Below are 14,835 nucleotides of genomic sequence, written 5' to 3' on the forward strand. Positions count from 1 at the left end.
ATGATTAATTTCCCGACGAACAACTCCTTTCGGTGTCGATGAATGATATGCCATGGTTTGCCGATGTTGCTAATTTGCTTATGACTGGTATAATCCCGTGTGAGCTCTCTTCTAACCAAAGGAAGAAGCTCAAGCAGGATAGTTTGGATTTCTATTGGGATGAGCCATATTTGTTCAAGATTTTCACGGATGGTGTGATCCGAAGGTGTGTCCTGGACGAAGAGCAATTGAGTATCTTGGAGGCTTGTCATTCCTCTCCCTATGGTGGCCATCATGGCGGGGCAAGGACGACTTTCAAAGTTCTTAGTTGTGGGTTTTATTAGCCAACTTTTTACAAAGATGCAAGTGAACTTGTGAAGAGGTGCGATGAATGTCAAAGAGCGGGTGGAATTTCGAAGAAAGATGAGATGCCTATCAATACCATTCTTGAGGTTGATATTTTTGATGTGTGGGGCATTGACTTTATGGGCCCGTTTGTTAGCTCGTGTGGGAACACATACATTCTTGTGGCGGTGGACTATGTTTCAAAGTGGGTTGAAGCCGTGGATTTACCCAACAATGAGGCTCGAAGTGTTGTTGCATTTCTCAAGAAGAGCATCTTTACAAGGTTTGGTACTCCTCGTGCAATCATAAGTGATGGGGGTCTCATTTTTGCAATAGAGCTTTTGACACTTTGCTTTCAAAGTATGGTGTCAATCACAAAGTTTCTACTCCCTATCATCCTCAAGCAAGTGGTCATGTTGAAGTCTCCAATAGGGAAATCAAAAGCATATTATCAAAGACGGTCAATGCAAATAGGACCGATTGGTCAAAGAAGTTGGATGACACTCTATGGGCTTATAGGACTGCTTACAAGACTCTGATTGGTATGTCTCCGTATCGGTTGGTGTTTGGGAAAGCTTGCCATCTACCGGTTGAGTTAGAGCACAAGGCCATGTGGGCTTTGAGGAAGCTAAATCTTAAATGGGATGTCGCAGCCAATCTTCGTGTAGAACATCTTAATGAACCTGATGAATTTCGATTCCATGCCTACTCCAGTTCGTCCTTGTACAAGGACAAAATGAAGTACCTTCATGATAAATATGCTCGTAGCAAGGAGTTCAAAGTGGGAGATTTGGTTCTCTTGTTCAACTCCCGGCTACGTCTGTTTCCGGAAAAGCTCAAGTAAAAATGGAGTGAACCTTTTGAAGTGGTGTGTGTGACCCCGTTTGGTGCTCTTGATTTAAAGAACAAAAATGGTGAAGTTTTCAGAGTGAATGGGCATAGGGTCAAGCACTACTTGGGAAAAATTGATGACAGCCACGTGGTGGCACTTCTTCATCTCAAATGATGTGATGGTAACATGCGTCGTGCCGCGACGTTAAATCAGACGCTTCTTGGGAGGCAACCCATGTGTTTTTCTTCTTGCTTTTATTTGATTTTTATTGTAGTATAGGATTGATATTTGGGCTAATTGGTTGTGAGATGCTACAGGGTTGTGTTGATGTAGTGCAGGACATAGTGAAAAAAGTGTTCGGGTCTCTAAAGTTGTCAATGCGGCCGCACTACATTTTGTGCGGTTCGCGGTGGATCACTGCGGCCGCATGACATTTGCGGACCACAGTAGGGTGGCTTCTCAATCTTCAAAAGTGTTGTATGATACGGACCGCAGTCCATTTTGTGCACTCCACATTGGGGTAGGTAAGCTGGGCCCCAGGACTTTTTCTATAAATAGTACCTAAGGCCCAACGTTTAAACTTTTCGATCCTATGACTCTCAAACCTCTTAAAAACACTATTCATCATATCTTATGCTCGTAACTAGCAACTAGGACTTATTAATCATCTGTAAATCTCACATATGGTAACTCTACTTCTTTTTAATTGCTTTAATTTCGTTATTTTCTTTTCCCTTTTGTTTTACTTGTCTATTACTCTTTTCTTCCTTTAATTTCTTCCATTAGTTAGTTTAAGGTAGTTAATCTCTTGATTAAAGTAGACTTAGATAGTTAAATACACTGGGCAAACATGTAGGAACACTACTTAGGTGAAAAATTGGGCTTAGAATCAAATTATTTTGAACCCTAATTTAGTGTCGCAACTGGGCACTCAGTGCAGACCGCATTCGATTCTGTGCGGTCCGCAATAACATTTTGTGCGGTCCGCATTGTTGAAAGTCCTGAAAGCTGAACTTTGGGGGACTGCGACCGCACTACATTTTGTGCGGACTGCACTGGTCCATGTGCGACCGCACTACATTTTGTGTGGTCCGCACTGCCTGGATACAGAGAGTGGGTAGTCTAAACCCCACCTCTGTGCGGACCGCATTGCTATTTTGTGTGGTCCGCACTGACCTCTGTGCTGCCGGACACCATTCTATGTGGTCCGCACTGCATATCTTCTGCAATTCTTTCTGCAACTCTGCTTTTAATTGTTTCTAATGATACTAACAAGCTTATTGGATTGTGTTTGCAGACAATGGTGAAACAACAAGGTAAAAGCTCTAAATAACCAGGTAGAAGAGAATCCTCCCGGGGAGGGAAACAGAAAATGGTAAGATTGACTGTTCAAGCCCGACAAAGCACTAAAAACATGAGGAAGATGATTAAAGCTGCTGATAGGGCCATTGACATGTCTGGGAGTGAGTACGAGCCCTCCTGGGAGATATCTTCAGACTCAATCCCAGAGTACATCCCTTACTGTCCAGAGAGAAACAGACTAAGAGACACTCCTCCCACTTCCTTCGCTGCCTAAGCGTTAGTAAATGTATCTTCTGGGTCGTCTGAGGGCTCAGCTGAAGGCGGTGAGGATAAATACTCCACCTCTCCCACGGATTCATTATCCGGAGAGGGTGCAGTAGGAGATGAGGAGGAAATAGGAGGAGAAGAAGTAGTTGGAGAAGGGGGTGAACCTCAAGTGGGGGGGGGGGTGTTGCTAGAACTAGGAAATCGGAGGCGTGGCAAGACCGGTTCGTGAGTGAGGTAGCGGATCATAAATTCCGGGAATGGTGCCGGTGAAGAAGTTGATCCCGGAGAGGAGTTTTGTGGATAGAGACTTGCTATCTCACAACCTCAATGTGAGGAGGCAGTTTAGGGAGAGAATTAACTGGGAATACTTTTTGGGTGAATGAGTGGATGCCAACAAGCACTTGGTCAAGGAATTCTACACCAACGTTGCCCACATAAAAAAAGGCACAAAAGTGACCAAGGTGCGAAATCTAAAGGTGTTGTTTGATGGGAAAACAATAAATGACTACCTTGGCTTTGATGAGGAGCATGAGACCCTATATATGGCGAATATGGAAATGGGCGAGGAGGTCCATTCCTGGTTGGCACAGTATCTGGCAATCCCAGGTACCACCCCCGAGTGGTTGAATGCGGGCATCAAGATTCTGAGAAAAAGTTCGAACTTCGAGGCAAGGGGATGGGAAACACTTGTGTGCAGCAGACTGGACCCCAGTAATCATGACAACTACCTCCCTCTGCACCGGGCAGTTTTGGTAGCTTCAATTATGGCGGGGTACCCGATAAATATGGGAAATGTAATGTCTAGGGTAATCACACTTGTGGGCAGTGAGAATGACAGAAACTACCCTTTCCCCAACTTCTTGACTATGTACTTCCGGGACCTCAAAGTTGAAAAGAGGCCGTTTGATATAAAGGTCAAGGCAAAGGCGCCATTCTCGTGGTATAGCATGCAGGGGGGTGACAACCCAAAGGGCAAGAACTTCAAGGGAACAACTACTGCTCCAACTAGCCAGTCTGAAGAGCCAGTTGTGATAGTGACTCCTGCTCAGCCTGCCTCCACCTCCACAAACATTCCTCCTTGCCCATCCGCTTCAGTTGACCCAGAGATACCCTCTTCCCCAGCGTATCCAGTGACTGTACACCGATTGAGCCAGGCTCTCCTCAATATCAATAACTAGATGCAGACAACGTTATCCAAGTTATCTATCCTCACTACTACAGTTGAGGCTCAGTCGGCACCTCCGCCTCCACAGGTCCCACAGTCCATAGAGGATGCCCTCAAGGAGATTCTGGCCAACCAAAAGAAAATCCTAGACACTCAGAAGGTGCTCACAGATGCAGTTGATTCACACATCAAGGCTCTCAAGGAGCTTGCTAAGGAGCACAAGAAGTTGAGGAAGACGCGCGCTTCCAAAGAGTCCGTAAAGGTGCTGAGGTTTGATGGTGACAGGATGAAGGTAGATCATCTGCCTTTGGATTTATTGCTACAGTACCCAGTACCATCAGCTCATCCCTAGCATGAGCAGTCCCAGAGGCCTCCCAAGAGGAAGAGGATGATTCCTAGAGTAGACGATGCAATCATTCAGTTGGCATACCCATCAGAGTCCTCCTCCAGTCAGCCACAGGATGTACCTCAAGAGCCTGTCCGGGTCTAAGCACAGGTCCCAACAACAGAGCAGCAGGCCATAGGGAACCAGTCTGAGGTTCCCGAGCACAGTGAGGACCCAAGGACCACTCAGGAGCCCATGCAGGCAGACGGGCCATAGGGAGTCTCTATATCCTTTTCCCTTTTCTTTTTGGTGCTTATTTAGTTTAGTTGGCATTGGGGACAATGCCAGCTTTCATTTGAGGGGGTAGACCCTACTTTTATGGATTTGAATTATTGTATATATTTGATAGTTTTTAGGCTTTCTTTATTTTTCATCTTTGGTTTGTATATAATTTTAACATTTCGTTACATTTTGCGTACTTTTATTTTACTTTGGGTATGTATATAAAGTTATGTTACATTGTACATATTCATTCCATCTATTGTATATTCGACAAATCCCCTCTTGTATATATTCATTTTACTTTCCACAATTTTTCGTTCTTAGCTTCTTATTTATGTTCGTAGCTTCTTACTTAGAAAGTTTGCATTAAGCCTTTGGTTTTCTTAATGCCATGGTTCTTTCCAAAGAGGAAGTCTGTGTGAACCGGGTGGCTCTTCCCAATGATGGATGGCGTGACAACTTTCTTAAGGGTTTGAGTCCGTTTTTCTTTTTGTTTTTAGTAGTTAGTAGTTAGTGGTTAAGGGTGCCTCAAGCAAACCTTCACTTGGGCTTAGCACATTTGCCTTTGATCTTATGGTCAAAAACAAATTGTTGTGTTTAGGATGGTGAAAGTCGTGACTTGGAGACTCTTGTGTTGACTGATAATCATCAAGTAGTTTTTCGGGACCATTGTGTGCTCAAATCTTATCTAAGGTCGTTGTGGGCCCCCGACTCTGTGTCTTTAGTGATCCCATAGCTTGTGTGGTGAGAAATTACATAGCAAGTCCAAGTCCCGAGCCATTGGTCTAGAAATTGACCTGAATGTTTATTGAGGTGAAGTCCTAAGTGAATTTTGACTTGAGGCATGATTATAGGCTTTCCTTGTTCCAAATGATAGCTTGAACACTTCCATAACCTACCAATGAGAAGATCCCTAGTCAACCCTTTTGAGCCTCAGACCTTTTTCCTTCAAGAACCATGATACAAGCCTATATCCATTCTAAAAGATACCCTCTCTTGACATCTGATCTTTCCTGTAGCACATGGAAAAAGTATAAGTTTGGGGGGAGAGGCGAGGATTGCAACAAAGTGATAAAAAGGCAAAAAAAATGAAGAAAAGGAAAGGCAATAAAAAAATAAAAAAAATGTTCAATGTGAAAAAGAATAAAATAGGGATTCAAGAAAAGCAAAGAATGAAAGGTGTGAAAAGTTGAAAAAGTAGAAAAGATTTGAAATGTATAAGAAAGAGTGACAGTGTGTCTCTCTAACCCCTCAGAAAGAAGTGAAATGACTCCAAGAGTCAAGAGAATGTGTGTCAAATGAAACAAAAGAAGTGCTTAAGGGAAGATGGAACCTACTTAGACCAAACATTTCCTACCCTGAACCAAAAGCCTTCACCATGTCTCCACAAAATCCCTATATGATCTTGAGTTGAATGTAGCTTACATTAGTGGTGACTCACATAAGGAGCAAACATATGGTACTTAGAGCCGGACTTGTGACTTTTTCTTGAGAGAGATGAGCAAACTTCCATTGACCTCGTTCTAAGTGCCACTATTATAAAGGTGAGGGTTGCTTAGGGAGAGTTGAGGATGTGTGAGTTTGTGTTCCACAATGACCAAAGTAATAGAAAGAGTTCCTTGATGTGTTGAGTCAACTTTTGATGCTCTTGTGTCGCACTTAATCCATGGTGTTTCAAAGAGTAAATGTTGTTAATGATTCATTTGTATTGAGGGTAATTGTTAGTCCCAAATTGATGCTAGATGAGGTTACTTTAGGATGGCTGAATTTTCTCGGATTTTCCCTTAAGGGGTGGGTCTTATTTTGTTTGCTTGAGGACAAGCAAAAACTTAAGTTTGAGGGAGTTGATAACTAGGGATTTTGATGCATTTTATACTCCTTCTTGCTTATGTTTTGATTAGGAATTTATACAAAATAGTCCCAAAAGGCTCACAAGTTGTGCTTGATTGCAGATTTGATCAACAAAGTGACAAGATGTCAAAGATCAGCTCAAAAAGGAGTGAAACTTGCACAAGTACCAAAACAAGACAAAGCTCAAGCAAAAAAGGCTCAATGCGGCCGCACACCATTCTGTGCGGTCCGCATGAGTGAGGTTCAGAGATCATGACATTCAGACAAACAAGCAATGCAACCACACTAGGTTTTGTGCGGTCCACGCTAGGATCAACGCGGCCGCACTCGATTTAGTGCGGTTCGCAGTGAGAAAGATCGGAGAGTTGCCAATTCCAAGTTTCAAGCCAATGCGGTCCGCGCTCCATTTCATGCGGACCGCACCAGAAGCCTTCGCGGTCGCACTTCATTATGTGTGGTCCACATTTCCAGAGTTCAGAGACATGAATTTTCAAGTTCATAGCCTTAGTGCGGCCGCACACCATTTTGTACGGTCCGCACTAGCCCCGTACGGGTATTTTTATCCATATTTTTCAGCTTAGTATAAATAGCTTCTTTTCCCATTTTTAGGTCATCAGATAGTTTTAGAAAAGAGCGGCGCTTGTGGGTTCGATACTTTTAGCTATTTTCAGCAATTTTATCTACATTTCAACATTGAATCTTATTGTTTATCTTAGTAATTAGTTAATATGAGTTGTTCTTCATCTATTTCTTGCTTTTCTTCTTTAATTATGAGTAGATAGACCCATAAGCTAGGGTTGTGGCTCAACCCTAGTGTGGGTAATTGATGAGTCTTGTATTTTAGGGTTAGATTGATTATGGGTGTTTGATATTGGGCCAATTTCATGTTTTATGGCTGAATTAGTGGTTGCAAACACTAGTTTGTGTTTAGTTTACTTGAGCTCTTCTTGAGAAAGAGAGCCTAAGTCTTCGAAATAGGTCCAACAAGGAATTGGGCGTACTCAAGAGATTGGCAGCCCCAATTAAAGGGTTAAACAACCCATTTTAGTTTAACTCTTAGTTTAATCTAATTTCATTTACCATTGTAGTTTGATAAAAGTAGAAGTAAAACAAAAACCCCAAAAATGTATAGAAGTGTAATTTGGAACACATACGCAACTCTAAACTAGATAGATACCCGACTCCAAATTCTAGCTCTCTGTGGAAATTGATCCCGACCATAAATCGGGTAAAACCTCTTCGACCCTCTCTCGCTACTTAATAGTAGTGCAGAGTAGGCCTCGATCAGCCCACTAAGTCTGCTGGGAAGAGGATGCACCACTAGCTACGATCAACCCTGTCATCTATGAAACCACTTACATCCATTTAAAGATGTAGCACCCCCGTCAAAAGAGGAAGTTAGTACTGTCGAATAGTACTAGTATGTAAAACTAAATCACCATCTTAAAAGAATAAACAGTAAAACAAGGAGGAAATAATCATCAGTTCAGTAAGAGCTTCAAACAATAGTAAAACATCAAATAAGGGTCACGTAAGTTTTCAAGTCAATTTTCATATTATTAGGTTGAAAAATGTTTAATACCGATATACCACAATCCACAATACCACCGTGTTCTTACAGGGAGTCCGATCTCGACCCGATCGGTTATGTCATCTCATTTGAGATATCAACCATATTCACAATTTCGGTTATCATTTCCAGCACAATTGCCACCATGTGTTCGGTATGGCGTCCGATCACGGTCCGATCGGCTAGGTCATCTTACTTGAGACATCAACCAAAATCACGATTTCAATTATAGTTTTCCAATGAAGTTACCATCATGTGTACGACATGGCGTCCGATCACAGCCCAATAGGCTAGGTCATCTCATACGAGACATCAACTGCCACTATATTATTTCACTTGGCACATTGGCCATGTTTCATGTTCCACACTTTCACCTCTCTTTTTTTCAAGGATTATTATCAAATATCAACATATAGAATATTTCAAAAATCATAATCTTCAAATTCATTAGTAATGGAAAGTTTAATCACAAAAGGCTTCTTCCCAAAGAATGGGGCATACCAACCAACAAGAGAAACACACATCAAGATCATAAACCATCAATACACCATTTATCTTTACAATTCTCTTTCCTAGAAATGATAACATACAATTTCAATACCTAAGTGTAAAATGACCCCAATCACACTGGATATATTTATAAAGTGAAGCATTATTTAAAACAGCCACTTGTGGGCATAAATTGGGTACAAAAGCTTTTAGGCAAATTCTATATTTGAGTCATTCATGAACAGTCACGTCGAGGCTTATTTCATAATCTGTCTCATATCTTCTCATTTCATTGGCAACACTAGTCACAAATATAACTTAAGTTCTTGGCTCGTTGGCCACACTCCGTTTCCCCAATTCACTTATTTTATATTCAAGCATCCTAGCAGATTATCAACAACAAGACATTTTCAAATAAGGCTTTAGACACACTTATGAGCAATTAAGAGTCTCAAGCATATTGAGTTTTTCTTACACAATTGTTATTAGTTTTCATTTGAAACACAACTTGACGTCAATGAATTTGGACATGAAACCCATACTTTGAACTCATTCATCCAATAAGAGCACAACATCACAAGAGCTTTTAAATTACATAATACACATCGATATCTTTTGAAACAAGCTCATTCGGAATATTCAATTTACAGTGAGCACCTTGGGACTTACATGGATATTATGGGGTTCAATTCTAAAACAAAAGTTTAGTCATACATACCTTGTTCAAGCTCTCCTTAATAATACTACGACGTCCACCACACTAAAAAATTTCAGTCTCTTGTAGTAAGAATCTTGAGAATCCCCACTTGTAGTGTTCTTGACCAATTTGGGGATTTGAATAGAAATCTATGGATCTTGGTTCATGGGAGGGAAATATGGAACGGATTCCCCCTTGATGGAGCAAGCCCTAGCCCAAAAAATGACTTAGAGACTCTCCATACTCGGTCTTGGGGGTATTTATAGGGCTGCTACATACGTGGTCAAGCACGGGCCACGCATCGGCCGCACACACAAGGCAGAAACTTTCAAATATGCGCGGTCGCGCACCGGCCGCGCATATGACACAAATCCAGTAAGATGGTCATAACTTTCTATATCCAAATAAGGAACGGTTTGATGCGTTGGAAACTATACTCCAAGGGCTTTAATTTGATTGGTTGTGCATCACATAACTCTTTATATATATGTAGATATTCTCATCTAAAGTTTGGTCTTGTGCGCACTCATTTGAAATTTTAGTCTATCATGTAATGTTCCAACTTGGCTTAGATTTAGGCCTCTTCTTAGACCCCAAATAAATTATAATATGACTTATACACTTATTACCATATCCAATTGATATCCATCATATTAATGATCCTTGTTTGCATACAAAATAAAATAATTAGCCTACCTTGGCACCACGAAATCTTAAATTACTTAGCGAAATTTTCCGGGGCGTTCCGTTCTCCCCCGCTTAGGATCATTCGTCCTCGAATGAGAAATAGAGCCAGCCCCAAACACTTAACATAACTTATTTCTTTTCTCACATACCTCAAATCTCAAAAGTTTGACTAATTCCCAAAATTTTCAGAAATTTCGGCAGAGTTTCCTTTGTAATTGGGCTTATCCACCTGCGAGAGAATAACCAAAACCACCCTAATAACACATTCACAACTTAATAATTCATTACCACAAGCCAATAATACAACTTTCAATATTATCTACAATACATTAATAAAACTGGCACCTCGACATGAATTGTACATATTTGAATCATAACACACAGAAATTACCTTTCGATCCACAACCATTTGTTATACATTCAAGTGAGAACATTTTATTCCCACAACACTTTTGGCCTTAGAGGTGACCTTCTCGACTTATATATTTTGCCATATCACATTATTGGAGGCAATCTCAACTTCTGGACTTATCTAACAAGGATGACAATTAAGTACCTCTCATAAGCTAACTATCAATTTACTTCTCCTTCAATAATTTCCACCGGAATGATACACAAAGAATTTTCAATTACCTCCTTTGACTTAGACACATGAAACGCTGGAACACAGAGGCAATAATAGGGAAAACATTATACTCATAGTTTGGCCTATTTCGTTCAAGATTTCCATAAATTTCAAAGTACATTACATCTACTTTACATTTAATAACAATTCATATAGTATATTAATGGAGAAAATCTTGAGTACAACTTGCTCACTTTCTTTAACTTTAAATCTCTATGTCGGACATCCGAATTAAACACTTGGCGACCTTTAACCATTATTCTGATGGGCTAGGATGAACATGACCATAGAGTTCCTACCCAATATGATTGATCATGGAGTGACGCTACCTTTTGATATGCTTGAACCCATACCCTCAATAGATTTACCACAAACTGGAGCAACAAGGTTCGAGATTGGACTGGAAGTATTTCAAAAATCCATCAATGTAGATGTGTAGAGCAGGGTAATTCATGATGTTATATTGTATTTTAGGAAACATGAAACTTACTACGGATTATGCTGACACGATTAATCATTTTGATGAAATCATTGACTTGACAGATGAGGCATAAAGTTAGCTAGCATATCGGCAATAGAAATCATTAAGGAGGAATTCTCAAGTACGTGTCACCAATCATCTCCTGGAGTGTAGGGAAGATCAATTCATCAAAAATGAGAATACTCTTGGCATCTTGAATAAGATAGGGGTTTCAAAATGTGAAGTGGAATTACACTCCTATATTAATTGACATAAGAAATCTGCGCCACAAGCCAATGAGAATGAAATAGAAGTTGAATACTCGTAAGATTACTATAATTCCTTAACCCTTCCCCATAGTTGATCCTATATGAGAGTACCAAAGATACAACAACTTGTCTTCTAATAAAAAATGTTTGTGATATGTATCAAACGTAAAATCTGAACCTTTTAAAGAGTGAGACCACATAGCCAGAGCATCTAAATATTTGGGACCAAATAAGATGCTGGTTAGAGGGAATGAACACTTTTCTATGAAATAGACATGTTTCTGCTTACAACAATTCTGAAGCTGCAATACCAGGCCACTTCAAGGGAAACTGCGATACTAGGAACAAAGTGAGCTACTTATTGCGGAACGATTTAAGTGAGCACAAAAGTCATACTATAATGGGCAAAGAAAAGATCTTCTTGTGGCGAATTTGTGAAAATCTCAAATTTCTTAGAAGCTTATACGGACAACGATCTACTTCAACTGATATGCACACATATGATAGGAGTTGAGATAGGCTCTCACGTTACTAGATAGTAAAAATACTTCATGATAATATTGATGAAGGAGCAAAGTGATTGTTTGAACCGTAGAAGCCATCTACACCAGGGAGAAAAGAGTGACTCAAGAAGGATCACAACATCGAGCTGTTTTACATTGAATTTTGTCACCACATAGCCAAATTTACAACGGTTCATGCATAAGCACAAGTGAGCAGATGTTATCCATTTGAATAAAAATGACCTGTAAGAAATTTATTCGGTATAGTTCCTTGGTGAGAGTCTAGGAAAGCAAGTGGAGATAATTACCCCCGGATTCTGACTCAATTCAGGAAATCATCATAGAACTCAATCCCTCAAGAGGTTGCAAGTAAGATAATTGTAATAAAGAGGCTTCACGAATAATACATCTCGTTCAAAGACTACATACAAAGAATGGATCATAAGGTTGTCCTGACTCTATTCCAAATCCCATGGCACTATAAGGGTTAACATATGACAAAGCGGAACCGGAGTCAATAAGAGCATACTCATCGCGAGATTGAAAAGTCAACATACCTGTAACCACACTTGGAAAAGCTTCCAACCTTTGATGCCCCCTCATAGCATAGAACCTGCTGGTCCCTCCCGAGCTCTGAATACCCCCCCTGACTGCTCCACGTCCTGAAGGCGCTATAGTTACCCAAGATGGGGGAGGCGCTATAGATGAAGTAGCTGTAGAACTAGTTGGCTTAACCATACCCTTACCCATGACCTGGCGGGACAAATAATAGTCTCTTTGAAGGTGACCCGCCATACTACACTTGTAGCATACCTTGGTACCACAACGACATACTCCCTGATGACATTTCCCACACTTCGCACAACAGGGATGAGGTCCACTAAACTTACTTGCCCCACTGACCTGATATACGCCCCTCTTACATACATTACAAACATCCCTTTTATCCTTCATCCAAGCTTCCCATGCGGGAGTAACTATTCCACTACCTGATTGTTGTGCGGGCCTTTGGAATTGCCTAGACCTACCACCCCAAACATGCTGCTGAGCATACTCACAACACGACGTCGAATGTGCCTTCCCACATACCAGACAGGCCGAGATAGGAGTATTCAACCTAGGACATTGATTTTTCTTGTGCCCTCTTTTTCCACAACCGTAACATATCTCAAGAGTCATCCAACATTTCCCCAAGTGACGCTTCCCGCAGACTGAACAATCTGGCTCATTAGCACCAACAACCCTCTTTCATTTCTTAGATGCTCTCACTACACGCTCCGGTGGTGCGGTGACATTGGTAGGAACAAGGACACTTCCCTTCACAGCTTACCGCATTCTCCCTACAAACTCTTATGCAATCTCCCCTAGATTCAATGGCGGGATTATTTCTTCCATGCTGCTTCGAACTCGTGGATTACTCATCTGGAAAATAAAACATAACGAGGAAATTAGCTCCCTATCTTGAGCTTTACCGCAATATATAGAATATCAAAGAAGGGTATTATTCCTAAATGTCCAAGTAGCCTCCAACTTATAGATGTGGTTGACAACACACTGATAAGAAGGACTCTACTAGACACGGTTCTGAGACATCCTAGGATACTTTAAAACCTTAGGATCTAATACCAAGTTTGTCACGCCTAAAAATCGAGGAGCGCGGCCTGCACTCAACCGAGTAAACCCGACTGAGCAAGCCTGTTAGATTTCATTCTACCCAAATTCATCCTTGAATAAAGAGGAGATGTACTCCATTAATCAAACACTGAAAATATTTTACTAACCACTTCCATTTCATTCCCATTAATAGCATCATTCAAAATTTCCAAAATAGTTCGAGTTTATAGATTTAATGAAAAATATATTTGCCAAATACCAACATTTCTAGTTCAATTCCCAATATCAAACACTACCCACAACCTGTCTACGGAGCCTCAAAATACAACTAAAGAGTAATATGAAAATGCCGGCAATAAGACCCCGGCAATACCTCAAAATGTGGTAAAAATATGAACAAAAGATATAGTACATGACATGACCCCGATATGGAATGGGGCCCACCAAGTCTGTTGGGAAGAGGATGCACCACTAGCTACGATCAAACGGTCATCTATATGGAATCACTTACATCCATTTAAAGATGTAGCGTCCCCCAGCAAAAGGGGACGTAAGTACTGTCGAATAGTACTAGTATGTAAAGCAAAATCACCATCTTAATAGAATAAATAGTAAAACAAGAAGGAAATAATCATCAGTTCAGTAAGAGCTTCAAATAATAGTAAAACATCAAATAAGGGTCACGCAAGTTTTCAAGTCAATTTCCATATTATTAGGTTGAAGAATGTTTAATACCGATATGCTACAATCTACAACACCACCGTGTTCTTACACGGAGTCCGATCTCGACCCGATCGTCTAGGTCATCTCATTTCAGATATCAACCATATCAACAATTTCAGTTATCATTTCTAGAACAATTGCCACCATGTGTTTGGTATGGCGTTCGATCACGACCCGGTTATCTAGGCTATCCTACTTGAGACATCAACCACAATCACGATTTCAACTATAGTTTTCCAACGAAGTCACCACCATGTTTACGACATGGCATCCAATCGCAACCCAATCGGAATGAAGTCACCACCATGTGTATGACATGACGTCCGATCATGGCACAATCGGCTAGGCCATCTCATACGAGACATCAACCGCCACTATATTATTTCACTTGGCACGTTGGTCGTGTTTCATGTTTCACACTTTCACCTCTTTTGTTTTCAAAGATCATTATCAAATATCAACATATAGAATATTTCGCAAATCATAATCCTCAAATTCATTAGTAATGGAAAGTTTAAGCACAAAAAGCTTCTTTCCAAAGAATAGGGCATACCAACCAGCAAGAGAAACACACATCAAGATCATAAACCATCAATAGACCATTTATCTTTACAATTCTCTTTCATAGAAATGACAAAATACAATTTCAATACCTGAGTGTAAAATGACCCGAATCACACTGGATATATTTATAAAGCGAAGCATTATTTAAAATAGCCACTCGTGGGCATAAATTGGGTACAAAAGCTTTTAGGCAAATTCTATTTTTGAGTCATTCATGAACAGTCACGTCGAGGCTCATTTCATAATATGTTTCACATCTTCTCATTTCATTGGCAGCATTAGTCAC

The sequence above is a fragment of the Nicotiana sylvestris genome, chromosome 12, assembly GCF_000393655.2.
Source record: "Nicotiana sylvestris chromosome 12, ASM39365v2, whole genome shotgun sequence".
In the NCBI taxonomy this organism is placed as follows: domain Eukaryota; kingdom Viridiplantae; phylum Streptophyta; class Magnoliopsida; order Solanales; family Solanaceae; genus Nicotiana; species Nicotiana sylvestris.